At 62.8% G+C, this 27,383-nt stretch overlaps 1 long non-coding RNA gene across 1 annotated transcript; it reads right to left on the bottom strand.

Moving 5' to 3' along the window:
- Positions 1-14,431: 14,431 nt before the first annotated feature.
- On the bottom strand, positions 14,432-27,081 carry LOC149121069 (uncharacterized). The gene is made up of 2 exons (XR_016223482.1): positions 26,689-27,081; positions 14,432-16,201 (listed from the first exon to the last, which is right to left on the bottom strand). It is a non-coding gene; the product is annotated as an uncharacterized LOC149121069 (long non-coding RNA).
- Between the last annotated feature and the right edge of the window lie 302 nt (positions 27,082-27,383).

The raw sequence follows: 27,383 nt of genomic DNA, 5'->3' as shown, positions 1-27,383 counted from the left end.
TTTGGCGGGAATCTGCCGTCACCCCCCACCCCCACCTCAGCTCGGATCCTCTTGTTCTGGGCCTCCATGGGATTGCGCCCAGGGCCACGGAGCTTCCAGTCGGGAGACCCCAGCGAGCCAGTGCCAGGGCTGCCGCCTGGTAATTGGCTCATCGATCAACAAACAGCTCGGGGGTAGGGGGCAGGGCGGCCGAGGTGCGTGTGGAGGGGCAGCCCTGGGGAGAAGTGGCTGGAGGCAGGCGGGGATCCCAGGTCGGGCGGGTCCCTGTGGCTCCCCGGCCGGGCGAGCACCCCTGGGAGGCAACCCTGGGGTCCCCTGGTTCCCACCAGCCAACCTGTTCCCACAGCCAGAAGTTGCCATGGTGACCCCCGCCCACCTTCAGCTACAGCTTTTCCAGTAAAACCACTGCAGAAATCCATACTTCCCGACAGGCACGCCCCGGCCCCCGCCCCCCACTCCGCGGTCTGGGAGGGCCCGGAGTTAACCCTGCGCATGCTGGGGCAGCTGTTTGGGGGAGACTGGGGGGACTGAGGGGAGTGTGGACAGAAGCCAGGGGGGCTCGCCCTGCCCTGCGGGGTGGCGCTCCGTGACTTGAGCAAGTCCAGAAGTTGGTGTGGACGCGCCAGGCCGGCTATGACTGCCGGCAGCCAGCTGGGCCGCAGGGGGGGCCTTGGAGGGGGTGCACAGGGCTGCTCCCCTCAGCCCCCAGCACCGCCGTCTGGCTCCGCCCCCAGGTGTGACAGGCAGGGGGCACAGGGCCCGGCCTGGCCTGCAGTCCTGCCCAGTTTCTGCTTCCTCCTCTTCCCGGGAGGCAGAGAGAGCCCAGCCCCGGTCCCCCGTCCCTGGTCCCCCGTCCCTGGTCCCCCGTCCCCGGTCCCTGGTCCCCAAGGCCCTCCCTGGATGGCTGCCTGGCTTTTGTGTCTGAGTCTGCCCTGGAGGGCCTGCGGGGCCCCAGAGCCTCTGACTGCTCAGGGTCTCCCTGGGAGTAGTGATCGGGGCCCAGGGGAGCAAGAGGCTGCTCTCCCAGGATTGGGTCCTGCCCGGCCCCACTTCCTGCAGGGCTCTGAGCCGGAGCTGCCCGCACGGTGGGGCACGATGAATAATTGAGAGGTCTTTGAGGAGAATTAATTAGCTCACTTATTGACTGCAAGCGCCAGGCTGCAGATGCTGGGGGAAGCAGCAGCCCGGGGCCCTGCCGGGCTGGCAGGGGACGGGACAATCACGCCCAGCCTCCTCTGTGCTCGGGGGCTCAGGGGGGGCTGGCAGTGGCCCGCCCTGCCATGCCTCTGCTCTGGCCGCTGCACCCCTCACCCACAGCTCTGCTCCGTCTGTCTTCCCAGAGCCAAGAGAAAGACCCCCTCCCACAAGGAGAGGGGGCAGGGGCTGTGTCTGCCTGTGGGGAGCATGTCCCCAGCGGGTTAGGCCCAGGCTTTGGACAGGGTCTGAGGGAGAGACTCTGGGCCTCCTGTGCCGGCCCCCTGGGGGCACGGGGCGGTCACTGGAGAACAGGTGGGACTGAGCTTGAAGGTCTCTCCTGGAGGGGCTGGCAGGTGCTGGGAACGCACACGGCAGGTGAGGGCTGCTGCACCTGCGACGACTCATCCCCCCCCCCCACCGGGGCACCTGCAGGCCTCAGGGCAGAGCCTGGCACGGTGGGGGGGGGAATGAATGGACCGGCAGGAGGAATCCGAGCAGCAAGGCTGGTACGTTGCCCCCCTATATAAAAAACTTATTTTATTTACTTGAAAGGAAGAGGGAGAGAGATCTCGTCTACTGGTTCACTCCGTAAACGCCTGCCACAGCTGAGACCGGGCCAGGCAAAGTCAGGGGCCAGGAGCTCCAGGTGTCTGCTGGTCCCAGAGAACGCAGCATGGGTGCCACGGGCAAGATGTGCGCACCGCGGAGAACTCTGGCTGCAGGGGCATCAGCGACAGGCCCGGGGGCCGGCTGCTGCCTCTGTCGCTGCCAGGCACCTGCGCGAGAGGCCCCCACAGGTGCACAGAGGTGGGGCAGAACCCCAGTCCTGCAGCCATGGGCACATGGCTCGGCAGGTGGGAGGGAGACCCCTGCCTGGGCTGAGACCACGAGAAGGGGACAGAGAGGCTGTGACGGCTCTGAGCGTCAGGACAAGAGGGACGCATGGGACCCAGTGACTTGTGGGTCTGAGCAGGAGGGGACCGGGGACGCAGACACCCCTGGTGTCACCAGAGAAGCGGCTGTGTGTCTGCGCGTGGGACGCACAGCCCTGGCCTGCCCACCCCACCCCTGCCTGCTCAGGAGGCTGCCCCGGTGGTGCCACAGCAGCGGGTCCCCGTGTGCCCCCTCTCAACTGGCGGAGCCCGAGCCGCTGGGTGTGTGGATGTCCCTTTCCCAGTGACCCCTTGGGGGCCGTCCCTGCAGGGCCGCCGTCCTCACCCCCGGCTCTCCCTGTGTTCCCGTGAGCAGAGTTGCCGCCAAGCTGACCTGCAGTTCAGTGACGTAGCCAGGACTCAAACTCCCCAAGCCACCAAGTTGGGAGCCATCAGAGGTGAGCCCGGTGCACAGACACCAGCTTTCTCCTCCTCCTCCTCCTCCTCCTCCCTCTGCCCGGCTGCAGAATCTGAGCAGAGAGAGGCCGGTGCCCCTCCAGTTGGTGAAGCTGGGCAGCTGGCACCCACGGGTGGGCTACAGGGGCTTGGTAGGGCAGGGGGTCCTTGTCCGAAGCACTGGAGTCGGAGGCGGCATCAGTGGTGAGCGTTTGTCCTTTCGATGCCTTGGTGCCCGTGTCTATCTGGGATGAACCCTGAGACAGGAGGGAGGCAGGGCCCCGCTCCCCCTGCAGGCTTTGAGGGCTGACAAAGTGGCCGATCAGATGCTGTCACACGGATCTCTGTCCCTTGGGGAGGAGATGCCCAGGCACAGGGGTCCCGCGGTGACAGCCTGTGCAGCCGGGACTCCCCCCTCTGCTTGTCCTGCTTCTTGTGGCACTTGCCAGTGGCCTCCCAGGTTTCCATAGGAAATGGCCCAGGCCCGGCATGCCCTGGCCATCCCAGGCTGAGGACAAGCAGGCCTGAGACCTGGCTGGCACCCGAGGAGGCGCTGGCTCTCTGCTCGCCGGCTGGAGGGATCCAGCAGGTGCCGGTGAGGACCGGTGAGGACCAGCCGGGCTCGCCTCTGGGCTGCGCAGTGGGTCCGGGATCGATCCCCACGTTTCTTATCCTCCGTGTTCCCTGGGCCACCTGAGACCGGTTCTTTCCAGGATGTTTCAGCAGCACAGGAGAGTGAGTCCGTTGTGCGAGGTTTCAGGGGCACTCACAGCACGTCCACGGCCACCCGATGGCCACGTCGCGTGGCCACACCTGAAGCCGAGGACGCGGCTGTGCAATTCTCCCCCGGAAGTGAAGAAGCAGGATGGGGCACTCAATCTTCCTTCTCTGTTTGTAATTTAAAATGTATTTATTGTCATTGCATTTGAGAGGCAGAGAGGGGAGGTCTGTTCACTGGTTTGCTCCCCAGGACTGGGAGCTCCGTCAAGGTTTCCCATGGCCGTCAGGGACCCACCTTCTTGAGCTGTCACCTGTTGCCTTGGGGGGTGCACATTAGCGGGCAGCTGGCTGGGAAAGTGGAGGAGCCAGGACTCGAGTCAGACGCTGGGACGCAGGACGCAGGCATCCCAAGGTGCACCTGTTTTTTTGTTTTGTTTTCTTTTCTTTTTTTTTTTAAGATTTATTTTATTTGAAAGAGTTACAGGCCGGCGCCGCGGCTCACTAGACTAATCCTCCACCTTGCGGCGCCGGCACACCAGGTTCTAGTCCCGGTCGGGGCACCGGATTCTGTCCCGGTTGCCCCTCTTCCAGGCCAGCTCTCTGCTGTGGCCAGGGAGTGCAGTGGAGGATGGCCCAAGTGCTTGGGCCCTGCACCCCATGGGAGACCAGGAGAAGCACCTGGCTCCTGCCTTCGGATCAGCGTGATGCGCCAGCCGCAGCGCGCCAGCCATGGCGGCCATTGGAGGGTGAACCAATGGCAAAAGGAAGACCTTTCTCTCTGTCTCTCTCTCTCACTATCCACTCTGTCTGTCAAAAAAAAAAAAAAAAAAAAAAAAAAAAGAAAGAGTTACAGAGAGAGAGAGAGAGAGAGGTGTCTTCCATCTGCTGGTTCACTCCCCAAATTGTTGCAACAGCTGGAGCTGAGCCGATCTGAAGCCAGGAGCCAGGCGCTTCTTCCAGGTCTCCCACAAGGGATCAGGGGCCCAAGCACTTGGGCCATCTTCCACTGCTCTCCCAGGCCATAGCAGAGAGCTGGATGGGAAGTGGGGCAGCTGGGACTCGAACCGGTGTCCATATGGGATGCCGGCGCTGCAGGCTGGGGCTTTAACCCGCTACACCATACACTGCCTCCCCCAGTGGCATCTTAACCACTGTGCCAAATGCCAGCCTTTGTTTGTAATTTTCCCTGTGAAAATGCTTTTTTATTGTTTTATGGAAATTGTTTTAAAGCAGGCGGGAGGGTAGGGAATTCCCAGAGACCATCAGCCCAGCCCCACAGTGGTGCACATTTTCCGTGTTCGTTTGATTTGTCTTGTTTCCTGGGTAAAATATTTTTTAAATTTTCTTATTGTGGTAAAATATGCGTAACAAAGCTTCCCACGTCAACCAGCTGTAAGTGCGCAGTGCGGTGGCGTGAAATCAGTCCCACCATTGTGCAACCCTCGCGCCCGCTCCTAGCTCTGTCCGTCCCTGCTAAACACAGGCGTCCCAGCCCCGGCACCCGGCTGCCCCGGCCGGCCTGTCTTCTTCCTTCCTTCCTTCTTTTTAGATTTTATTGAATTATTTGAAAGACAGAGTTAAGAGAGAGACATAGTACTTCCGTCTGCTGGTTCACCCCCCTAAATGTCTGCAGCAGCTGGGGCTGGGCCTGGCGGAAGCCAGGAGCCTGGAGCTCCACCTGGGTCTCCCGCGTGGGTGCAGGGGCCCACGCACTTGGGCCACCTTCTACTGCTTTCCCAGGCCATTCGCAGGGAGCTGGATCAGAAGTGGAGCAGCCGGGACTCGAACCAGCACTGATACAGGATGCCAGCGCTGCGGCAGCTTCACCCACTGTGCCACAGCTCCGGCCGCACATTCAGTCTTGACACAGCGGACCGCGACCGGTGCCAGGTGAGCCTCTCGGGCCTCTTTGTGACAGCCTTGGGCTTCACCAGGGGTCCGAGGGCGGCCGTGATGCCGGGCGGAAGGCGACCACCTCTGCAGGCAGCGGCGAGGAACACGGGAGGCCAGGATCACTTGGGAGGGCGCCGCCGCGGCCGCTCCCTTTTCCACGAGGGCTCTGGTGCTGCACCTCCTCGCCAACACTTGCTGCTTGCTGCTGCAACAGTAGCGTCCCGGCGGGGCGTGGCGGTGGCGTGCGCCTGGAGTCTCTGTGGTTTTGATTTGCATTTCGACGTGAGCTGGTGGGAGACGGATTTCCATTTCTTGTAACTGCTGCTCCTGAGGGGCGCTTTGGTGGCTGCCGCAGGAGATCCAGCAGAAGCCACGTGGCTCGTGGCTCGTGGAGCGGCTCCTTCCCGCGTCTGGGACAGCCCGGCTGGGTGCCCCCCCCGTCCTCCTCCCTCTGGGGACCCAGGTGGCTCTGGGCTTCCCCAGGCTGCTGCCTGGCTGCCAGCTCAGCCCCCAGGCACTGCCCCTCGCATTCCGACCAGACATCGGAAGGGCCTTCCTGGGAGAGAGCCAGACCGGAAGCTGGAAGCCGGAAACTCAACCTGGCCTCCACCCGAGTAGCAAGAACCCAAGCACCTGAGCCGTCACGGCTGCCTCCCCGGAAGCTGGAGCAGGAGCCAGAGCCTGGACCGGAACCAGGGACCCCGGCATGGACACAGGCCCCCGACAGGCGTCTGAACTGTTTATCTTTTTTTTTTTTTTTTTTTTTAAGATTTATTTGAAAGAGAGGGACAGAGACACAGAAAGAGACCTTCCGTTTGCTGGTTCACTCCCCACGTGGCCACAACAGCCAGGGCTGGGCCAGGCCAAACGCAGGAGCCTGGACCTGCATCTGAGCCTTCCACACGGATGGGAGGGGCCCAGCTGCCTGGACCACCTTTGGTGCCTTCTCGGGCGCATTAGCAGGGAGCTGCCCCAGAAGCAGAGCCGCGGGACTCCAGCCGGGGCCCACATGGGACGCCGGCGCCGCAATCCACAGCCTAACCTACACCGCAGCGCTGGCCTCCTACCCCCAGCCAGGGGCGTTCGTCAAGGGTCATGCCTGCCATGGGGGCGGGGGCGCAGCCCGGCCTGGGCAGCTGGCCCCTCCTGCCTCCTGGCGGGGCAGGAGAGGGCGATGGCGTGGATGGCCAGCAGTCTCCACCACACAGTGCAAAACGTCCCCACCAAGGAGCGGGAGAGTCCCCCCACCCCAGCTGCTCCCCGCCGCTCACTCAAGGTGTCCAGGACGAATGAGGACCCCCAGGGGAGCAGGGGCTGCTGGGAGCTCCGTTCCTGGGGTGCCGATGTCACATGGGCGGAGGGAGGCCCCCGGCTGTCACCACAGCACCAGGGCTACAGCTCCAACTCTTCATCTCCAGAACCCGGGGCCAGTGTTGTGGGTTAGGCTGCCCACGGCCCTAATGGAGCGCCAGTTCGAGTCCCGGCTGCTCCACTTCCAACCCAATTCCCTGCCAATGTGCCTGGGAAGGCAGAGGGAGATGGCTCAAGTCCTTGGGCCCCTGGCACCCGCATGGGAGACCTGATGGACTTCCTGGCTCAACCCCCACCATTGCGGCCATTTGGAGAGTGAACCAGCAGTTGGAAGATCTCTCCTCTCTCTCTGTCACTCTGCCTTTCAAATAAATAAATCTTTTTTTTTTTTTTTTTTGACAGGCAGAGTGGACAGTGAAAGAGAGAGAGACAGAGAGAAAGGTCTTCCTTTGCCGTTGGTTCACCCTCCAATGGCCGCCGTGGCCGGTGTGCCACGGCCGGCGCATTGCGCTGATCCGAAGGCAGGAGCCAGGTGCTTCTCCTGGTCTCTCATGGGGTGCAGGGCCCAAGCACTTGGGCCATCCTCCACTGCACTCCCTGGCCACAGCAGAGAGCTGGCCTGGAAGAGGGGCAACCGGGACAGAATCCAGCGCCCCGACCGGGACTAGAACCTGGTGTGCCGGCGCCGCAAGGCGGAGGATTAGCCTAGTGAGCCGTGGCGCTGGCCTCAAATAAATAAATCTTAAAAAGAAATAAACCAGAACCCGCGGATGTGGAGAAAGGGTCTTTGCGACGCAGTTGGCTTCTGGACCGGAGGATGAGGCTGACCTGGGTGTCAGGTGGGCAGGAGGCCCTCAGAGGAGATGGAGGGGACAAGACACAGACACAGAGGCGGAGACGGGCGAGGTGTGCCCGAGCCGGGGGACTCCTGTAGCGGCCGGGGAGGGGGGCCTGTGGGAGCAGCACTGCCAGCTCCTGGAGGAGCCTCGTGGTTCCTGAGTGTCCTGCTTATCCCAGGAGAGCCGGCTCAGCGCCCCTGGACCCCCCAGGGCCGAGGGGCTGTGCCTGGGGAAGGGGCCCCCTGACCGCCCTGATGCAGGAAGGGCTGGTGGGGGCACAGACTTGCCCGGTGGCCTGTCTGGGTGTGGGCGGTGGGCGTGAAGTTGGTGCCAGGACCCCTGTGGGGGCACTGGGGCGGCGTCTGCATCTCCCTTTGCACGTCTTGGAGCGTCTGGAGGGAGATTCTGCCCCTGGAGGAAGGGGAGGAGGGGGGGGAGGAGGAGGGAGGGGGAGGGGAGAAGGAGGAGGGGGAGGAGGAGGGGGAGGAGGGGGGAGGGGGAGGAGGAAGAGGAGGAGGAGGGAGGAGGAGGAGGAGGAGGAAGAGCAGGAGGGGGCAGCAGCTTCTCCGAATGGAGGGGCTCGCAGCTCCGAGGCTGCCTGTGGGCCGCAGCCCCTGCCGCCGGGAGGGACACAGGCTCTGGGGAACTCAGGGACCGGATCCCAGGGTCCTGGTGCCGAGGCTGCCCCAGGACTGGCTTCCGAGCCTGGGGGGACCTGGCTTTCCCAGCTGGCCCAGGTCCCTGCTGTCTGGACCTAATCCTAACTTCGGCCTGCGACCTTGACCTTCCCCAGGCTGCCCTGGGCGGACAGCGGCACCGTCCCCAGAGGCCCCGTGCTGGGCGGCCTGGAGTTGAGTCCCCAGGTGTAGCAGTCGTGGGGGGGCCTTCCTTCCGGCCTGTGTGCCTGGGCCACAGCAGCGAGCGGGTGGGAGGCTGGGCCCAGCCCCCTGCTCTGGCGCGGACGCCCGGCTGCTGCGTCTCCCAGCCTGCCCAGCTGCAGACCCCTCCAGACCTGAATGCCAGGTCCCCTCGGGTGCTCGCTGACGGGGGCCGGGAACCCGGGTGGCGCCCAGCTCCGTGCCAGCCTCCAACTGCCAGCAACCAGGAGTGCAGCCCACGGGGCAGGGATGTGCAGGTTAGGGTGGGCAGGTCCTGGGCCACGGGGTGCAGGGGCGCAGTCTGGCTCCTGCCCGGGGAGACTGTCCCTCGGCCTGAGATGGCATGGGGAGGCGTCCCCAGGGCTGGGAGACCACCCCCCCGCCCAGGATGGGTCATTTGGAGGCAGTGAGCTTCTTAGAAAGGGGAAGCTGGGTGCCCAGAAATCTGCTGCAGCGTCATGAAACACACAGGCGTCCGCGTTCTGGGAAGGGGTGACGAGGAAGCCACAAGCTCCGGCCCGACTCTGCGGTCTGCTGGCCCAGGCTCGTCCTGTTCGGGTCAGCCCTGGGCAGCCCTGCACTGGCCTGGGCTACTTGACCTCTGTGCGCTGGGTCTGCGCGCAGCTCTCCTGGGTGCAGTGGTACCGAGGGGGCCGGCCTGGGGGCAGCTGTCCCCCCACTTCCTCCTCCCTTCTCGGGAATAGGGACCCTTGTCCCCGTTAGGTGTCACTTCCAGCTCCCTGCCCAACCCAGTGGGGGACGAGCGGGGCCGGGCACCTGCTCTGGGGTCACGGGCTCCATCTGCCCTTCAAGGCACCGTCATGGTGCTCCGCCCCCTCCTCGCCCTTGCCGTGGGTGGCCTGGGCGTTAGGGCCCCCAAATCCCACAAACCAGGGTCTGGCCGACGGGAGGTCCCTGAGCCAGAGGGGCAGAGCCGGCTGGGCGTAGCCGGTGAGAGCCACGGAGGCCACCTGGAGCAGGTGGCAAAGTGGGGCACAGCAGGACTGTGGGAGGCGATGGGGCCACAGGGAAGGGACTTCCCAGCAGGCAGCTCTGCAGAGGCCCCAGCCACCTCCTTTCCAGGAACGGGAGGTGGAGGGGGGAGGAGGCACCGCCTGCCCCCAGGTGCGGCCCCCCCCCCCCAGCAGCCAGGTGGCAGCGGCCCCTCCCCTCCCCTCGCAGGCCGTTCCTTAACCATCGTCCCCTGCAAAGGAATGAGGTCAAGCCTCCACGATCCAGCAACGCCATCCTAGCAAGAACGGGGTCGAGCTGGGGGGGGCGCAGAGGTCAGGGGGAGCTCCAGCCAGGGCGGCTGCAGCCCGCACAGTGGTCAGGGGCACCCAAGGCCCCTCCCCACCTGGCCAGCAGCCCAGACACCTTCCCCACCCAGCTGGAATTGGACGCCTGCCCACGGGCAGCCCCACATGGCCTGGGGGTGTGGCCAAGGCTGAGCGTGAAGGGAGTGGACATTTCCAGGCAGGAAGACTGGGAATGAGCCCAGAGTTCTGGGACCCTGCTTCCAGGGACCCCGCTGCTCCCCTCCCCCGCACCCCCGGGGGTGGGGAATGAGGCTGCAGGTGTGACCCGGGGTGACCTGCCAGAGGCGTTTGTGCAAAGCCCACGTCCACCCAGGCACCTCGAGGGGCATGGCTGTGCCAGCTGCAGGCGGGGACTCCAGGCCAGGCCTGGGAGCGGATCGGACCTCCCCGGACACCGGGCCAGCAGGGGAACGCGTCAAACGACAAGGAGGCTGGGCCGTGCGGACCCTGGGGGCCCAGGACGGCCCGAAAGCCCCTTCGTTCCCTGATTGGGCAGAGGTTTGCCCAGGGCCTCTGATGAGCTGGGTTGGGCAGGGATAGAGACGGGGTCAAGGGAGTAAGGGCCTGAGGAGACAGGAGGGGCCGGGGGTGAGCACCAGGACCCAGCGGGTGGCAGGGCCGCTGGGGAGAAGGTCGGGCTCCCGGTGCTGGTCCTCCAGGAGACGAGCGTTGGTGCAGGACGTCGGGTGTGAGAGAGGCCAGCGAGCCTGGCACTGGGGATGCTTCTGTCTCCAGAAAAGCCAGCAGGGGGACTTTTTTTTTTTTTTTCTTTTTTAACAAAGTGTGTGTATGTGTGTGTGTGTGTTTTAATTTGAAAGTCAGAGTTCCAGAGAGAGAGAGAGAGAGAGAGAGATATCTTCCATCCATTGGTTTACTCCTCAAGTGGCTGAAACCACAGCTGACAGGCCAAAGCCAGGAGCCAAGAGCTTCTTCCGGGGCTCCCACGTGGGTGCAGGAGCCCAGATACTTGGGCCATTGTCTGCTGCTTTCCCAGGCCATGCAGGGAGCTGGATGGGAAGTGGAGCAGCCGGGACTTCGGTGCCCATATGGGATGGCAGCACCACAGGCAGCGGCTTTACCGGCTATGCCACAGCGCCAGCCCCAGGAGGACTATACAGAAGCAAAGGGGATGGGGCTGGCGTTGTGCCGTGGCATGAAAAGCTGCCGCCTACAGTACCAGCATCCCGTGTGAGTGGCTCAGGCATGGCCCAGGCGTGGCCCAGGCGTGGCACCATGTGTGAAGAGGCGCTGGCTTCCGGGGGTGTCCTGCTGCATCTGTCTCCCGTGTGAGGGAGACTCAGAGGCCGGTCCTTCCGTGATGGGCACTTGGGGCCTGTGGTGCACCTGAGGGCGGAGCTGAGGAGGTGGGGGGGACCTGGCTCTGGGCAGACCCGGGGGCTATTTCACTGTTCTGCAGGGGCTGGGGTCTGACCAGGGGCCATCCCCAAAGTGAGCGGAACCCCAAGGCGGGTGGGACTGCCAGGGACCAGGGCTCATCCAGGGCTGGGTGGGGGGCGTGTAGGGGTCATTCCTGTCCTGGGGGGTCCTGGAGGCCTCCCGTCCTCTGTGGAGTGGGGGCAGGGACCAGCGCTGAAGGTGGATTATTTCATAGCAGCAAAACATGGTCCCAGCTAGGCCGAAAGATGTGATGCCCCCACCGCCCCCAGCCGGGCCACACAGCGTCCATCCCAGAACAAGCCCTTGTTCCCAGAGCCAAGTCTGGTTTTCCAGGGTCATTGAAGGCGGGCTGGCCCCCCGCGTCCACAGGATGACTGGGAGCAACTGCAAACCTCTTTCCCCTCCCTCGCAGTGCGGGGAGACTGGGGCTGTGCAGGTGGTACAGGTCCCTGTCCGTGTGTGTGACCCGGGGCTCAGCTGAGACGCGGCTCCATCCAGCTCCCGCCCTTCTCAGAGCCCTGGGGACAGGGTCAAGCTAACGGAGACCAAGAGTGCCCTGGCCAGCCGCCGCCAGCCTGCAGCTGTCCCCCACGCCGGTCCCTCTGTGCCTCCCCACAGCGCCACCCCATGGCGGAAGGGGTTCCTCCTTGTGCCACTCGACCCAGATTTAGTGAAACAAGAATCAGCAAGAATCAGATGTATAATTTGGGACATGCTCAGGCTGACTTGCCCCAAGTGGTGGAGTTGGAAGCATACCAGGGGATTCCAATTCAATCCCATCGAGGTGGCATGTACCAATGCCATCTCACTGTTCCAGGTGATCAGTTTCAGTTCACAGTTGGTCATGGTGGAGGGACTGGGAGTCAAAGGGAGCACATAGACAAGTCTAGTACCTGCTAACGCTAACTGATGGAGTAAATAAAGGGGAGAGTGATCCAACATGGGAAGTGAGATACTCAGCAGACTCATAGAATGGCAGATGTCCTAAATAGCACTCTGGCCTCAGAATCAGCCCTAAAGGCATTCGGAGCTGGCTGAAAAGCTCATGAGAGTATTTCAGGCATGGAAAGCCAAGACACTCTGGCAAAAGATCTCTGCGAGTGAGATCCCAGTGGAAAGAACAGGTCATCGAAGAAGGAGGTACCTTTCTCTGAAGGGAGGAGAGAACCTCCACTTTGACTATGACCTTGTCTAAACAAGATAAGAGTCGGAGAACTCAGAGGGCTTCCATAGCCTTGGAAACTCATGACTGGAGCATAGGGAGATTACTGATGCCATAGACAGGAGTGTCAATTGGTAAAGTCAACAACAGGAGTCACTGTGCACTTACTCCTCATGTAGGATCTCTATCCTTAATGTGCTGTACATTGAGATTTAATGCTATAACGAGTACTCAAACAATATATTCCACTTTGTGTTTCTATGGGGGTGCAAACTGTTGAAATCCTTACTTAATGCATACTAAACTGATCCTCTGTTAAAAAAAAAAAAAAAGAAAGAAAGAAATTATCAATTCCCAACTTGACTCTCACTGGGATTAAACATGACAATAGGTCTGCTCTGATTTCATCATCATTTAAAAAAAATCATCTATTATTTTTCACTTTATGTTTCTGTGTGGGAGCAAACTGTTAAAATCCATACTTGATGTATACTAAGCTGATCTTCTGTATATTAAGATAATCGAAAATGAATCTTGATGTGAATGGAAGGGGAGAGGGAGTGGGAAAGGGGAGGGTTGTGGGTGGGAGGGATGGTATGGGGGGGAAGCCATTGTAATCCATAAGTCGTACTTTGGAAATTTATATGCATTAAATAAAAGTTTAAAAAAAAAAAGAATCAGCAAACCAAGATGCCTGTTCAACTTTGAATGTCGGCTCAACAGTGAATGAATTCTTCCTTAAAAAAAAAAAAAAAGATTTATCTAGGGGCCGGCGCTGTGGCGCAGTGGGTAAAGCCGCCATTGGCAGTGCCCGCATCCCATATGGACGCTGGTTCGAGTCCCATCTGCTCTGCTTTGTATCCAGCTCCCTGCTAACGTGCCTGGGAAAACAGTGGAAGACGGCGCGAGTGCTTGGGCCCCTGCACCCTCGTGGGAGACCGGGAAGAAGCTCCTGGCTCCTGGCTTTGGATCGGCCCAGTTTTGGCTGTTGTGGCCATTTGGAGAGCAAACCAGCAGATGGAAGATTTCTCTGTCTCTCTGTAACCCTGACTTTCACATAATTAAATAAATCTTTTCAAAATCTTTTTTTTTTTTTGACAGGCAGAGTTAGACAGTGAGAGAGAGAGAGAGAGAGAGACAGAGAGAAAGGTCTTCCTTCCGTTGGTTCACCCCCCAAATGGCTGCCATGGCCCGCATGCTGCGCCGATCCGAAGCCAGGAGCCAGGTGCTTCCTCCTGGTCTCCCATGGGGTGCAGGGCCCAAGCACTTGGGCCATCCTCCACTGCCTTCCCAGGCCACAGCAGAGAGCTGGACCGGAAGAGGAGCAACCGGGACAGAACCAATGCCCCAACCGGGACTAGTCATAAATCTTTAAAATTCTGGGGGGTGAACCAACGGAAGGAAGACCTTTCTCTCTGTCTCTCTCTCACTGTCTAAATCTGTCAAATGAATAAATTTAAAAAATCTTTAAAATTGGTTATAGATTTAAAATTTCAAATATTTTCTTAAAGATTAAAAAAGGCTTATTTAATTATTTGGAAGCCAGGGTTATAGAGAGGGAGAGAAATCTTCCATCTGCTAGGACCCAAGCACCTGGGCCATCCTCCACTGCCCTCCCAGGCCACAGCAGAGAGCTGGACTGGAAGAGGGGCAAACCGGGACTAGAACCCGGTGCCCATATGGGATGCTGGTGCCGCAGGTGGAGGATTAACCAAGTGCGCCACGGCGCCGGCCCCCAGAGTGGGAGAGAAATCTTCCATCTGCTGGGACTCAAGCACTTGGTCCCCCTTCCACTGCCCTCCCTGCCCATCCGCAGGGAACCTGATTGGAAGGAGGGCGGCCGGGACTCCGTCTGGCGTCCATGTGGGATGCCGGGATCAGGGGCGGCCCCGGAATAAATGCTTCTTAGTACAAATCCATCCCACCCGCGTGCTGGGCACACTAAGACGAAGTCTGCTAACTTCACATTCTGCAACGAGCCTGGAGACCCTGTGCACCCTCCCGCCAGGGGCGCCGGGCAGGGAAGGTTCCCCACCGTGGATTCCCCGCCGTCTCTCCTGGGGCTGGAACGGCTACTCCTCTGCCTCGATTTGTGGCTCTGTGATTGGCAGCAGAAGGTCGCCAGCGAAGCGCAGAGGAAACCCTGCGCGCCGTGCGTGTCTTCATCAAGGCCATGGCTGGACCCCAGGAGCAGCAACAGCGGCTCAGGGTCAGGGTCAGCCCCTCTCTGGTCCTCTCGGGACGCCTGGCAGCGGGGACGGAGTCATCGCTCGGATCTGGGGCCCAGCAGCCCCGTTTATTCCCGGTAGTCTTGCTGCAATGTGTTCTTGGTGTTTCACAGTTAGTGTTGCAGTAAAATTTAGATTCTGCAAGAATTACGACAATATTCAGCTACTAATGGGATTATTATTTTGGTTTGTGTGTGTGTTCAAAGCCATGAAAATAAAATTGACTCCCAACAATGCAAGTACAATTTTTTGTCCCGAACGCTGCCCGCGGATCATAAACAGAGTAGCAGAGTCCTGTAAGCACTTCAACGGGATTCTCGGAAAGCCGGGCCCCCCTCTGGCCCGACGGCGGCGGCGACTTCAGACACGTGAAGCAACTTCGCGGGCGCCTGGGCAGCCAGGGACCTGACGCCTCCAAGGCCCGCGCCCTGCGGTGTGGGACCAGGCGGACGGCAGGCCCTGAGCCTTGTAACGACCAGGCCTGCGGGCGGGGGTCCCTGGGAGTCTCAGGGGCGCCAGGACAAGGCGGCGACCACCACAGGAAGGGGTTCTTGCAGCTCTGGGGGCTGGAAGCTGGGGGGGGCTGTCAGGCCTCCCCCAGCTCCTGGGGGCTCCGGGCACTGCGTGGTTCTGCCTGGCCATTGTGTGTCTCTGCTTCTGCCTTCTCCTCTGTCTCCTCCAAGGACAGCTAATCCGAGACACCTCATTTGCAGACCCTCAACTTGGGTTTGTCCAAGAAACTTTTTCTTTTTTTTTCTTTCTTTCTTTTTTTTTTTTTTTTTTTTTTTTGACAGGCAGAGTGGACAGTGAGAGAGAGAGAGAGAAAGGTCTTCCTTTGCCGTTGGTTCACCCTCCAATGGCCGCCGCGGCTGGCGTGCTGCGGCCGGCGCACTGCGCTGATCCGGTGGCAGGAGCCAGGAGCCAGGTGCTTTTCCTGGTCTCCCATGGGGTGCAGGGCCCAAGCACTTGGGCCATCCTCCACTGCACTCCCGGGCCACAGCAGAGGGCTGGCCTGGAAGAGGGGCAACCGGGACAGAATCCGGCGCCCTGACCGGGACTAGAACCCGGTGTGCCGGTGCCGCAGGCGGAGGATTAGCCTAGTGAGCCGCGGCGCCGGCCCAAGAAACTTTTTCCAAATGAGGCCACGTGAACAGATTCTGAGCGACAACTCCTGAGGTGGGGGGACCAGGCCCACCCACCCCGGCACGTGGTCCTCACCACCGTCATTGTTACCCACCTGGGAGAGGGGAGGGGAGTTCCAAAGCAGCAGCCCAGAGAACGGGATCCAACAGGAGACGGCCGCAGGGGACCGTGTCCCCGTTGGCCGCGCTGGGGCACCTCCAAGGCTGAGGTCGTGGAGAGGCGGTGGCCCACCTGTGCAGCCAGCACCCCCCCCCACCCCATCCGCACCTGCTGGGCGGGGAGAGCATGTCCTGGTCACGTCACACCCTGGGAGGTGCAGGGAGGGGTGGGCAAGGCGCGTGGGAGGCAGGCTCTTCCGTCGCCTGCCTCGTGTGCGGCTTCGGCCGTAGGTCCCGCGGAGTGTTCTGGAACCAGGCGGCGTGGCGACCAGGGCTACAGCACGGCGAGCCCTCGTCCCGCGGTGAAGAAGGCAGACGCAGGAGGCCTCGTGCGCGGGATCCCACGGAGAGGAGGCGTCCGGGACAGGTTTGTGTTGTGCTGTCGGGGGCTGGGGCAGGGGCATGGCTGAAAGGCACAGAGCCTGGTGGCGAAGGTCTGCCCACGCCCCTCATGGAGTCCTGAGTTCGAGTCCCCACGCAGCTTCCAGTGCCAGCCTCCTAGCACACAGCAGCCCAGGAACTCGGGTCCCAGGGCCACCTGCCCAGCTGCAGCCCCGGCCCAGCCGCGGGGGTTTGCGGCCGCCTGGGGCAGTGACACGGGCACGGACGATGCTCTGTCTCTCTGCCCTGCAAACAAAAGGAGAAGAAAGAGCACAGTTTTTTGTTTTTTTTTTTTGTTTTTTTTTTTTGTTTTTTTTTTTTTTTTTTTGGACAGGCAGAGTGGATAGTGAGAGAGAGAGAGAGAGAGACAGAAAGAAAGGTCTTCCTTTTCCATTGGTTCACCCTCCAATGGCCGCTGCAGCCGGCGCACCGCGCTGATCCGATGGCAGGAGCCAGGTGCTTCTCCTGGTCTCCCATGGGGTGCAGGGCCCAAGCACTTGGGCCATCCTCCACTGCACTCCCGGGCCACAGCAGAGAGCTGGCCTGGAAGAGGGGCAACCGGGACAGAATCCGGTGCCCCGACCGGGACTAGAACCCGGTGTGCCGGCGCCGCAGGCGGAGGATCAGCCTAGTGAGCCACGGCGCCAGCCAAAGAGCACAAATTTTAAAAATAAATAACTAGAAGATAAAGAGGCCCTTTTGAGACGAGGACGCTGTTCTCCGGTTGGCTGTCGCGACGGTTGTGTAACCGTGTGTACACGAGTTGTGTGTTCCCACAGGTGGCTGGAGCCGCCTGTGGCCAGATCTCAGGAAAGCCGGGGACGTGAGGAAGGCTGGAGGTGGCCCCCTGCGGCCCTGCCCCTGGAGCCCTGGAGAACGCCCGCACCTGGTGGCCTGGCAAACGTGACACAGCCGCGCTGGCCGCCGCTGCTTGCTTGCGGGTTGCTTGTGCTGTGCCTTTGCCCATTGCCGCATGACAGGCCACAGCCCCTTCCCGGCCAGACGCCAGCTACAGGGCTGCCGGGAGGAGGACCAGCAGGCGGGGCGCAGGGACCTGGCGGCGGCTGCCTGCGCAGACCCCCTGCCCGCCTGTGTGGGGGTGAAGGAGGGGGCCGGCTGGGACTAAGGGCCCTGGGGGCGGTCCACAGGCCACTTCACGCGGGATGCTGCTGTCCTGGCTCCTGGCTTCAGCCTGGCCCAGTCCTGGCCCTCGGGGTCATTTAGGGAGTGAACCAGGGGATAGAAGAGATCTCTCTCTCTCTCTCTCTCTCTCTCTCAACTCAGCCTTTCAAATACATCTTTTAAAAATTTAACTTTAATTTTAGAATGTAGAAGAGAGATGGCACAGCTGTTCCGGGGCTGGGCAGGCCGCCGAGGGCGGAGGGCGGGGCTTGGGCGGCCTTGCTCGCCGCAGGCACCAGGCGGGCGAGCCCAGTGTCCGTTTGCAGGTGGCTGGTCTCTCCGTGGCGTGGAAAGTCCTGAGACAGAGGGGAGTCCGGACTCCTGCTGCCCACGGACGGCCTTGGCAGACCCCAGCTGTGCGCCGGCCACACGGAGACTGATTCTGTGTGGAGTCCGCTCACAGAGGCCCCACGGTTGTCGAACTCACAGACACAGAAGGGGAGTGGCGGGGCCGCAGGGGTGGGGGCGCCTCGTGGGGCCAGCTTCCCTGACAGCTCTGGGTGTGGCTGCACCAAAACACTTACAAATGGGGGAATTGGCGAAGCCCACGTGACCTGGATCTCACAACGTTTTGTGAGAAGGAAAAAGCCCACGAGGAACCCATGGACTTTGATGGGGAGTGGGCTGCAGGGACCCCGGGCTGCTCAGGGCTGGGACAGGAGCTGCAGGCGCCCCCCAGGCTCCCGCTTGGCCAGCACCTCCGCCAGGCTGGGGGAGGCGTCCGCTCTCCCCACGGGGAGCAGAGGCCCAGGGAGGCTGGGCTGAGGCCACCGGTGTCGTGCTGGGGGTTCGTCCCCGCCCAGGGCCACGACTCCGTCCTGATCGCCCCTCCCGCAGTCTGTTACATCTCAGAAGGTGGCCGCAGCCCCGCCTCAGAATGCGGGGCCTGGGGCCTGTGGGTTCCCCGGTGACCGGGGGTCCAGGTGGCTGGGGCCGATCTCAGAAGTCGCTGGCCTCTTTTCTGATACAAGTACAGGCTTGCTTTCTTTTCTTTTTCTAAGATTTAATTATTGAAAGTCAGAGTTACACAGAGAGAGAGAGAGGTCTTCCATCTACTGGTTCACTCCCCAGATGGCCATGACGGCCAGGGCTGAGCCAGGCTGAAGCCAGGAGCCAGGAGCTTCTTCCAGGTCTCCCACACGGGTGCAGGGGCCCAAGGTCTTGGTTCATCTTCTCCAGCTTTCCCAGGCCAAGCAGAGAGCTGGGTCGGAAGTGGAGCTGCTGGGACACGAATGGCGCCCACAGGGGACGCCGGTGTCACAGGCAGTGCTACATCACCGCGCCGGCCCCAACAGGTGCGGCTTTTCTGGCTCTTTCCGCCTGAGGCCAAACCAACAGGCTGGGAGAGGACACTGCTGCCCACCACTCATTCAGTCATGCGTCCATTCAGGGTGGTAGCTCACCTCCCCTTACTCCTCCCCAGAGCTGCTGCGTTCCGGAAGCTCCCGCCCCAGGCACCCGCCTGGCCACTGCCGTCCTCCTGCCCAGCCCCTCCGCCAGCCCCTTAAGTGCGGGGAGCCCCGGGTGCTGGCCTGTTTGCCCCCACCCAGCCTGCGGCCCTTGCAGGGGCCTTCTCTGGGATTCGAGCCTCTGGTTTGGGCTGCTGCCCACAAGCGCCCAGTTCCTGCTGCTGTGTGGTACAGGACCTGGGGCAGGTGTCTGGGCGTGGCCACTGGCAGGGGTGGGAGGGTGGGGGCGCCACAGCCCCCAGTCGGAGGAGCCAGTTTCCCATCGCCCAGAAGTCAGGCTCAGGGGAGCCGCTGCCGTGCCTGGGGCCACTAGAGGGCGACCTTCATGACCCAGGCGCGTGGCTAACAGCACGCGGTGCCTTGCACGGCACAGCCCGGTGAGAGAGGCAGGCCGCGGGGTGCACGGGGCCCCAGGGCGTGCCTGTTGTCACCTGGGCCCCGTGCCCACTGCCCAGCGGCCTGGCTTCTGAGGCCAGAGTAAACCCTCTTGACCCAGCAGTGGAACAGACTTGTAAGCTGGGGGTGGCGCAGGTGAGGGGTGGCCCGGGGCAGGGAGGACCCCAGAGAAGGGAGGCAGGAGTGGAGGGCGTGCTCCAGGGCCCCGCTCGCCTGCTGCTGCTCCGAGCAGCGTGTGTGGTGAGAGACAGCGCCAGGAGAGCCAGGGCTGTGGATTCAACGTGCCGCTCACAGAGAAACTGAAGCCCAGAGCTGTGCGGGAGGCCACAGCTGGGACCCGAGCTCAGGGAGGGGCGGCAGGGCCTGGGCTCCACGGTGCTAAGGGGCCCTGCCCCCCGGGACGAGCTGCTGCCTGGTGCCACGGCTGGGGTGACCGAGCCAGCCCCAGTCCTTGCTGGGGGCCCTGGCATGCGGCCACAGGGCCTTTGTGTCTACCTTGTGGGTTTCTGAGATGCCTTCTGGAAAGTTCTCTCTCCCCTCGCCACACTCTTTTCTTCTCGTCCTCCCCTGCGCAGGCCCAGCTTCAGGGGCCTCCAGAGGTGCGGGGGTCCCCAGGCTCAGAAGGACCCCTGCTGGGCCTAGCAGTCAGGCCCCTGACCCTGCACCGGACCCCAGGGGGCACAGCCAGTGTCTGTCGGGTCGCAGGTGCAGCACACAGGAAGCTGCCCCCAGGGAAAAGAGGTCATGGAAGGGGCTGGGCTCCTCGGGCCTCCCCACACCCCCAGTCCTCCCGCACCAGGGTCAGGGCCTCAGCCTAAGCTTTGGGGCGAAGGCCTCTGTCGCTGGCTCCCCGTCAAGGGGACCTCACAGGGACGCACAGCGGCCGAGCCCCAGCAGCCCCCCCGGGGGGACGCGTGACTCCCAGCTGGCACCTGGGCTGGGGACCTGCCCTCTGGCCCAGCCCGCCGCCAGGGTGAATGGCCTTAGGGGCGGGCAGTGTTCTGGGAACAGGCCGTGTCCTGGCCAGCGGGCAGCCAGAGCCAGAGCCCAGCCAGAGGCCTCTCCATGCTCCACCCCGGGTCCTCCCAGGCTCTCTTAGGTGTGAGGACGCTGTGGCCACTCCCACACCACCCAAGGGTGGCCCCAGGTGGTCACTGCTGCATCTCAGCGCCGCCCTGTGCTTTGGGAACTTGCCCCAGGCCTGGGTCCGCAGAGACATACGTCAAAGGGCCGAGAGCACCATGCCGGCCCGCGTCATCCACTCCTGCACGCGGTGTCACCCGAGGCACTGCTCAAGGCATCTGGTGACCGCGAGGGACAGCCTGCTGAGGGTCAGCTGGTCCCAGCTCGGTCCTCTCCTGGGGGCAGGGGAGCCTCCTCAGGGACCCTGCCCCACGCAGTTCCCTCCTAAGAGGACGTGGTGTCTGCTTGCGTGCCCAGCCTCAGGGAGCCCACGACAGGGTGAGCTGGCCCCCTTGGTTTCTGGAATGTTCTGCGTAAGACAGCACTAAATTTGAAGCCAGATTTGCCTCTGTATTTGGTGACCCCTCTATTCTGGGGTCTGCATGCCCGGTCATTGTCAGATTTGTCCCCTGAGCCCAGGGATCCTCTGCTGTCACCACCCTGCCAAGGCCCAGTCCGGATCTGAGCCAGGCCTGCGGGCCACAACAGGACGGCGGGCCTGAGAGGGGCCCTGGGGCTGAGAGGGGCCCTGGGGCTGGGGGTCTTGACCTTCAGTGTGGGGTACGTGATGTGGACGGGGGCTATGGGGGAGAGCACGCAGCACCCATGCCCTGTGCTGGTCGGACACGGCGGGGGCAGCGGGAAGGGGACAGCGGACCCTGCGAGGCTGCACGGCCTGGGGAGCAGAGGCGCAGGCGGGAGACGCGTTCTGACCGCTGTCCCTCAGCGAGCGGGGCGCCTCCGGCCGACCTCGACTGCTGTGTGCTCCCTGCAAGGCCAGGTGCTGGGCGTTGAGTCCCCGAGTTGGAAGTTCATGGTGTCTGGAGGTGGCTTCAGGGAGGTCAGAGGGCTTGGAGGGTGGACACTGAGCCCGCGCCGCGCCCCTCACCACAGGACGCCTGCGCCCGCGTGCAGGTGGCAGCTCACACGCGCCAGCCTCCTGCACCGTGAGCCGAGCAGCTCTGCTCCTTCCGACCTGCCTGGTCTCGCGTGTGCCACCGGCACAGCAGGAAGCCGACCGAGGCAGCCAGAGTGCAGGGGGGTCTCGCTCCTGAAAGCACGGAGAGGATTGGAGGAGAAAGGCCGGGACCCCGGGCCAACACTGCACACCCTCGCCCTGGGGGTGGGGCGCTGGGCTGAGCCGATGGTTTGTGGGGACCCGGAAGGGCTGCCCGCGGCCATGCTGCTTTGTCCTCATCTGCGTTTGCTGGACCAGCACCCTCTGAGTGCAGCCCTCTGAGTTTGCAAGAGCCGCTTACGTGCCTGGGAAGAACCTGCCGGCTGGGCGGCCCTGCCCGGCGCTGCAGAGAAACCGGCGCGGTGACGCTGTGACTTCAGACGCGGGTTCCAGAGGCTCCTGGGGGACTTAGGGGCAGGTGGGCGGACTCCCGCCCCAGAGGGCCCCCCACCATGAGTCTGCGGGGTGTGGCTCAGAGGGAGCTGGACTGCCGGTATTTTAGTATGAAAATCAGATTGTAGGGGCTGGCGCTGTGACGCAGTGGGTACAGCCATGGCCTGGAGCGCTGACAACCTCTATGAGCGCCAGTTTGAGTTGGCTGCTCGCGTCCAATCCCGCTCCCTGCTAATGCGCCTGGGATAACAGCAGAGGACGGCCTGGTTGCTTGGATCCCTGTCACCCACGTGGGAGACCCGGATGGAGCTCCTGGCTTCTGGCTTCAGCCTGGCCCAGCCATTTGGGGAGTGAACACTCTCTCTCTGTAACTCTGCCTTTCAAATAAATAAATATTTAAAAAAATAAAAATAAAGCCACATCTGTGACAGTGTCAAGGAGAAAGTCAGGCGGGGTGGGCGTTTGGCACAGTGCTGAAGATGCTATTGGGGGCCGGTGCTGTGGCACAGCGGGTAAAGCCGCCGCCTGCAGTGCCGGCATCCCATACGGGCCGGTTTGAGTACCGGCTACTCCACTTCCAACCCAGCTCTCAGCTGTGGCCTGGGAAAGCAGTGGAAGATGGCCCAAGTCCTTGGGCCCCTGCCCCCATATGGGAGACCTGGAGGAAGCTCCTGGTTCCTGGCTTTGGGTCGGCTCAGCTCCGGCCGTTGTTGCCATTTGGGGAGTGAACCAGCAGATGTAAGATCTCTCTCTCTCTCTCTCTCTCTGCCTCTGCCTCTCTGTAACTCTGCATTTCAAATAAAGAAATAAATTTCTAACTAAATCTCTAACTGTTTGGGGGGCCAGCACCATAGTAGTGGGTAAAGCCTCCACCACCAGTGACGCTGGTATCTCAGATGGGCATCAGTTCCTGGCTTCTCCACTTCCGATCCAGCTCCCTCCCTACTAACGCACCTGGGAAAGCAGCGGAAGATGGCCCAAGTGCTTGGGCCCCTGCACCCACATGAGAGACCTGGAAGAAGCTCCTGGCTCCCGGTTTCAGATCAGCGCAGCTCCGGCCATTGCAGCCAACTGGGGAGTGAACCAGCGGATGGAAGACCTTTCTCTTTCTCTCTCTCTCTCTCTCTCTCTCTCTCTCTCCTCTCTGTGTAACTCTGACTTTTAAATAAATAAATAAATCTTGAAAAAAAAAATGCTGCATGAGACACACACCTGCTGTATCGCAGGCCTGGATTCGAGTCCCAGCGCCACCTCAGCTCCAGCTTCCTGCCAGTGCACCTGGACCTCTGCCACCACGTGGAGCTCCTGGCGCCTGACTTTGGCCTGGCCCAGCCCCAGCTGTCATGGTGAGGAGCGAGCCAGTGGATGAAGATCTCTCTGTCTGTCTCAGGCTCTCTGCCTTTCAGATAGACTTAAAATAAGCAAATAAATAAACAAAAAGAAAAGACAGAGCAAGAGAATGTAAGGAGAGATGGACGGGGAGCTACTTGGTCGGGTGGTTGGGCCAGGCCTGGGAGCAGGGCCTGAGTGGGCTCACAGGGGACAGGGGGAGTGAGGGCGAGTGGGCCACGGCGGATGAGGGTACTCGCAGGTGCGAGGGAAGACAGAGGGAGGACAGGGCAGAGCTGAGTGTGGAAGGAGCCAGAGGAGCTCGGGGGGTCTGGAAGGGAGGTGAGAGGACCCCAAGAGTGCTCTGAGCGTCTCCCTCGGGACTCGCTGCCCACAGGCCCCTCAGAGCCACCACTCCCGCCTGCAGAAGTCCGGGGACAACACCAAGGGCTCCGGTCTGAGCCAAGGACCCTCTGGGAGTCGCTGTGTGGAGCGGGGGACCCTCAGAGGGACAGGCTGCCCTGCAGGCACCAGTGAGACCCCCAGAGGCAGACGGCCGGGACCCCTGAGCGGCTGGCTGGATGGGGATTTGGGGTCCATCCTCTCAGCCTGCCGATGCATCCGAGGCCAGAGGGCAGACGAGACACCGGGGATGAGCCCGGGCAGCAGGGCGCCCCACAGTGAGTCAGGTGCCGGGAAGGCTGGGGCACGGCTGAGTCTTTGTCCTTGCTCAATGAATGGGAAGGGCAGGGAAGGGGTGAGGAGAGAGAAATCCCTGAGGGCGTGGCGGGGTCACAGGGCGGTGAGCGGGTGAAGGAGCTGACTCGGGACAGGAGCAGGATTCCCGGGGGACCTATGGACCCCAGATCTCTAGGAAAGCCCCGGCGGGTGGGGCGCAGGGTGGAGCTGGCCGCCGGAGTCAGTGCCTGGGGCCCGCTGGTCACCCTGGTGCCACCGGCACCCTCCTTACGGTCCCAGGTGTCACTCCTGCCCCTGGCTCCGGGCCCCTGGGGGCTGTGGGTCACTGGCAAGGCTGCACGTGGCCCCACCACCTCTTGCTGCTCGGGGAAGTAGGGTCGCTCCCAGGCAACCGAGCAGGCGAGAGCTCACATCGGCACAGGCTCACCGGCTCCTCACTGCGCCCAGCCTGGCCCTGCCCACCGTGCTCTCCCAGCCCAGGGGTCGCTCAGACCCCAGGCCTCGACCCCTCTCTCCCTGCCTTCCACGGTCGCTGCAGTGGAAGGCCCATCAGCCCTGCCCTCGCTGTAGGACCAGGCACCTGCACGCCGCCTCCCCCTCCCCCTCAGATCCTGGCGGCCGCGCCTCCCCCTGCAGGGCTGTGCAGCCATGCACCTGACTTTGCTGGGTCCCCTGGTCAAGGACAGAGGAAACCTGTTTGTGTGACGTCGAGGATTGCAGGGGTGCGTGCTGTGGCACTGCGGGTTAAGCTGCCTCTTGCAGCGCCGGTTCAAGTCCCAGCTGCTCCACTTCCGATCCAGCTCCCTGCCGATGCCCCCTGGGGGAGCTTGGGCCCCTGCACCCACGGGGGAGACCCGGATGGAGTGGCTAGCTTCCAGCTTTGGCAGCATGGCCGTTGCGGGCATTTGAGGAATGAGGGACCCAGCGGATGGGCGCTCTCTCTCCTCTTTCTGTCTGTTTCTCAGCCTCTACCCCCTGCTCAGAAAAACCACCAAATTCAGAACGCGCTGGGCAATCAGCCGCTCTTCAGGGCGGCGACGCACTCTCGGGAGGCAGGTGCTCGTCGGTGGGGGCCCGGGAGCTGACTTGGTCTCTCGGGCGCTCGGGGGGAAGCAGAGGGCTTCAGAGCCGGGCCCCAGAAGCCAGGCCACGGGCCAGTGGGCAGCCCAGCTCACAGGTCCAGCCGCTCCTCCGGGGACGCGCCCTGAGCCGGCGTCACCGTCACCCCATCTGTGTTCTCTCCCTCCACACCCCGAGGGTCTCCTCCCAGCACGAGTCGGCACCCACAGCTCCTTCTGTGGGCTCAGGTTGGGGGGGGCACCGCCACACTGCTGCCCTCCCACCGCTCGGGCCTCGCAGGTGCACCCCCCCAGCTCAGGAGTTGGGTCCCCTCCTGCCGTCTCCCCTCTGTGAGTGCAACCCCACCCCGCCCGGCCTGGCGGAAGCCTGAATGCTCTCGCGCCTGCTGCGCCAGCTTCGTCCTCACCCTCGGCACTGGTGACCCCCCCCCGTGCCGCTCCTGGCACTCCTGGCGGTGTGGCCCGGCCAGCCAAGCTGGAGGCTGCTGCCCGAGCCGGGGGGAGTCCCAAACAGGCAAGGAGCCCGTGTTCTAAAATGGCTCCTCTTTTTACACCCCCCCCCCCAGATAGAATGACAGCCAGGCCCTCTCGCCTCCCTCGTCTGCGCTTCCCTGGCTCTCTGGGTGTCCAAAAGATTATGCAGAATTTTACAGCAACGCGTCTGCTCCAGAATCTGCCCTTCTGGGAAAGTGTCCGGATGATTGACCTAGACAGGTGCAGAGCTGTGTGGGGCACGGTGGGTCTGGGCTCTGCCTGACACTCCCTCCCCGAAAGGGGGACTGAGGCACCCCGGGGAGTTCTCCCTAGAATCGTCAGCTGGTCTACACTGATGCCAGCCACCTGCTTCTTTTATGTTTGCCAAACATCGCACTCCGCTCTTTTGCCAGTATTGGCCGAGGGTGCCCGTGTGACCCAGGTCTTCCAGTAAAATGTGCAGGGCGGGGTGGGGGCGGGTGTCTCTGGAGGGCTTCTGAGAAGCTCGAAGAAAACGTGCTCTGTGTGCGCTCCATTTCCTCCTGCTCAGTGCACGGTTAAGTGAGGGGCAATGCCTGGAGCTGTGGCAGCTGTCTGAGCCCAGGAGGGGCACCAGCGCTCACACCAGAGAGAGCGAAAGTCCAGCCACAGTTTCCTTCGTGCAGGACTTTTTCTTAAGATTTATTAATTTATTTGAAAGTTGGAGTTTCAGAGAGGGCAATGTGGAGGGAGGGAGTGGGAGGGAGAGGTCTTCCATCCACTGGTTCACTCCCCAGATGGCCACAACAACCAGGGCTGAGCCAGGCTGAAGCCAGGAGCCAGGAGCTTCCTCCGGGTCTCCCACACGGGTGCAGGGGCCCAAGCACTTGGGCCACCTTCTGCTGCTTTCCCAGGCCACAGCAGAGAGCTGGGTCGGAAGTGGAGCAGCCGGGACTCGAACCGGCGGCCATGGGATGGTGACGCTGCAGGCGGTGTCCTTACCGGCTACGCCACAGCGCCAGCTCCTGGGTACAGGACTTTTAGTGCCCACGCTGGGACATTCCTGGGCCAATCAGGAAATCACAGGGGCGGGGGGCACACGGGTCCCCCCTTTGCCGGTCACTGCACTTGCAGCCCCCTGCCCCCCACCCCGTCTGCTGGGGACACCACGCTCGCCCCTCAGCTTCCTCCCCAGGCTTCCCCTCGCATGCCCCGCCCTCCTCTGGGTACCCCTGCCTCCCTGCCCCCACCAGGAGCTGGAAGCCTGGGGGGGTGCACAGCCCCAGCCCCGGGCCGGTCCTGGGCAGCTTGCAGGGGCGTGGTTTAGGGAACCCACACCTGGTGTGATCTGTTCCTGAGTCCCAGGGCTGAGCCGCACGCAGCCGCTGGCCCCTGGGTGAATGGCCCCCAAGGCAAGGCCCAGACCCTGCCCGCCGTGGACCCAGCTCCCGTGTCCTGTCCCGCACCAGGCCCTCTCGGGGCCCGCCTCCTCCTGGCCGGGCCTCCCCCCACCCCCCGCTCTGGGTGCTCCTCGGCCTCCGGCCTGCGGTGCCCGGGCTCCCACCTCTTCTGCTCTGGGATAAGGGGACTCACCTTGATCCTGTTTCAGCTCCTCTAACTGCACTGGGGGCCGGGCACACAGGACCACCCCCGGGGCAGTGGGGGGAGACAGGCGGAGAGGGGCAGGGGTCAGCCCGTGTCGGCCCCCAGGCTGAGCGAAGCTTGCTGGGAGTGTGCTGTGCCCTCTGGGGCCTCGGGGCTGGGGGTGGCTGGGTGCTGGCGGGCGGGGAGCCAGTGGGCTTCCAGGAAGGGAAGCTAAAGATACCCCCTTCCCGGCAGGGCCCCGAGCGCGCAGGGATCCAGTTCCCCGCTCAGCGGCAGGGCAGGGGGTGCTGACCCCGAAGGCCCCGCAGCAGCTGTGCTGGGCTGGGCCTGCCTGGGGGCCGGAGCCCAGCACCGGGCATCCATTGGCCGAGGCTGGGCCGGTGGGCGAGGTCGGGCAGGGCGGGCGAGTTACTGGAAGTCCCGCCGGCCCCGGCTGTCCCTCTGCCAAGCTGCCCACTGCATTCTTGGGCCTCCTGTTTCCAGGCAGCCTCTGGGAGAGGTCCCGGGCCTGGCCTGCCCTGGGCCTCGGTGCCCATGTTTGGGGTCACTCGAGCTGTTGCCTGCGGCAGGAACTGAGACAGAAGGGCGGGCCTTGCGCACCCAGCTCCGGGGGGAGCGGGGCCTGGGGGGCACCACCTCTCCCCTGTGCCGTCCTGGGAGCTGGGGTGACCCCGGAGGGGCTG

Source organism: Oryctolagus cuniculus, chromosome 17 (genome assembly GCF_051225735.1).
Source record: "Oryctolagus cuniculus isolate XC-2025 breed Fujian yellow rabbit chromosome 17, ASM5122573v1, whole genome shotgun sequence".
Lineage (NCBI taxonomy): Eukaryota > Metazoa > Chordata > Mammalia > Lagomorpha > Leporidae > Oryctolagus > Oryctolagus cuniculus.
This window is presented reverse-complemented; position numbering and strand designations above follow the sequence as displayed.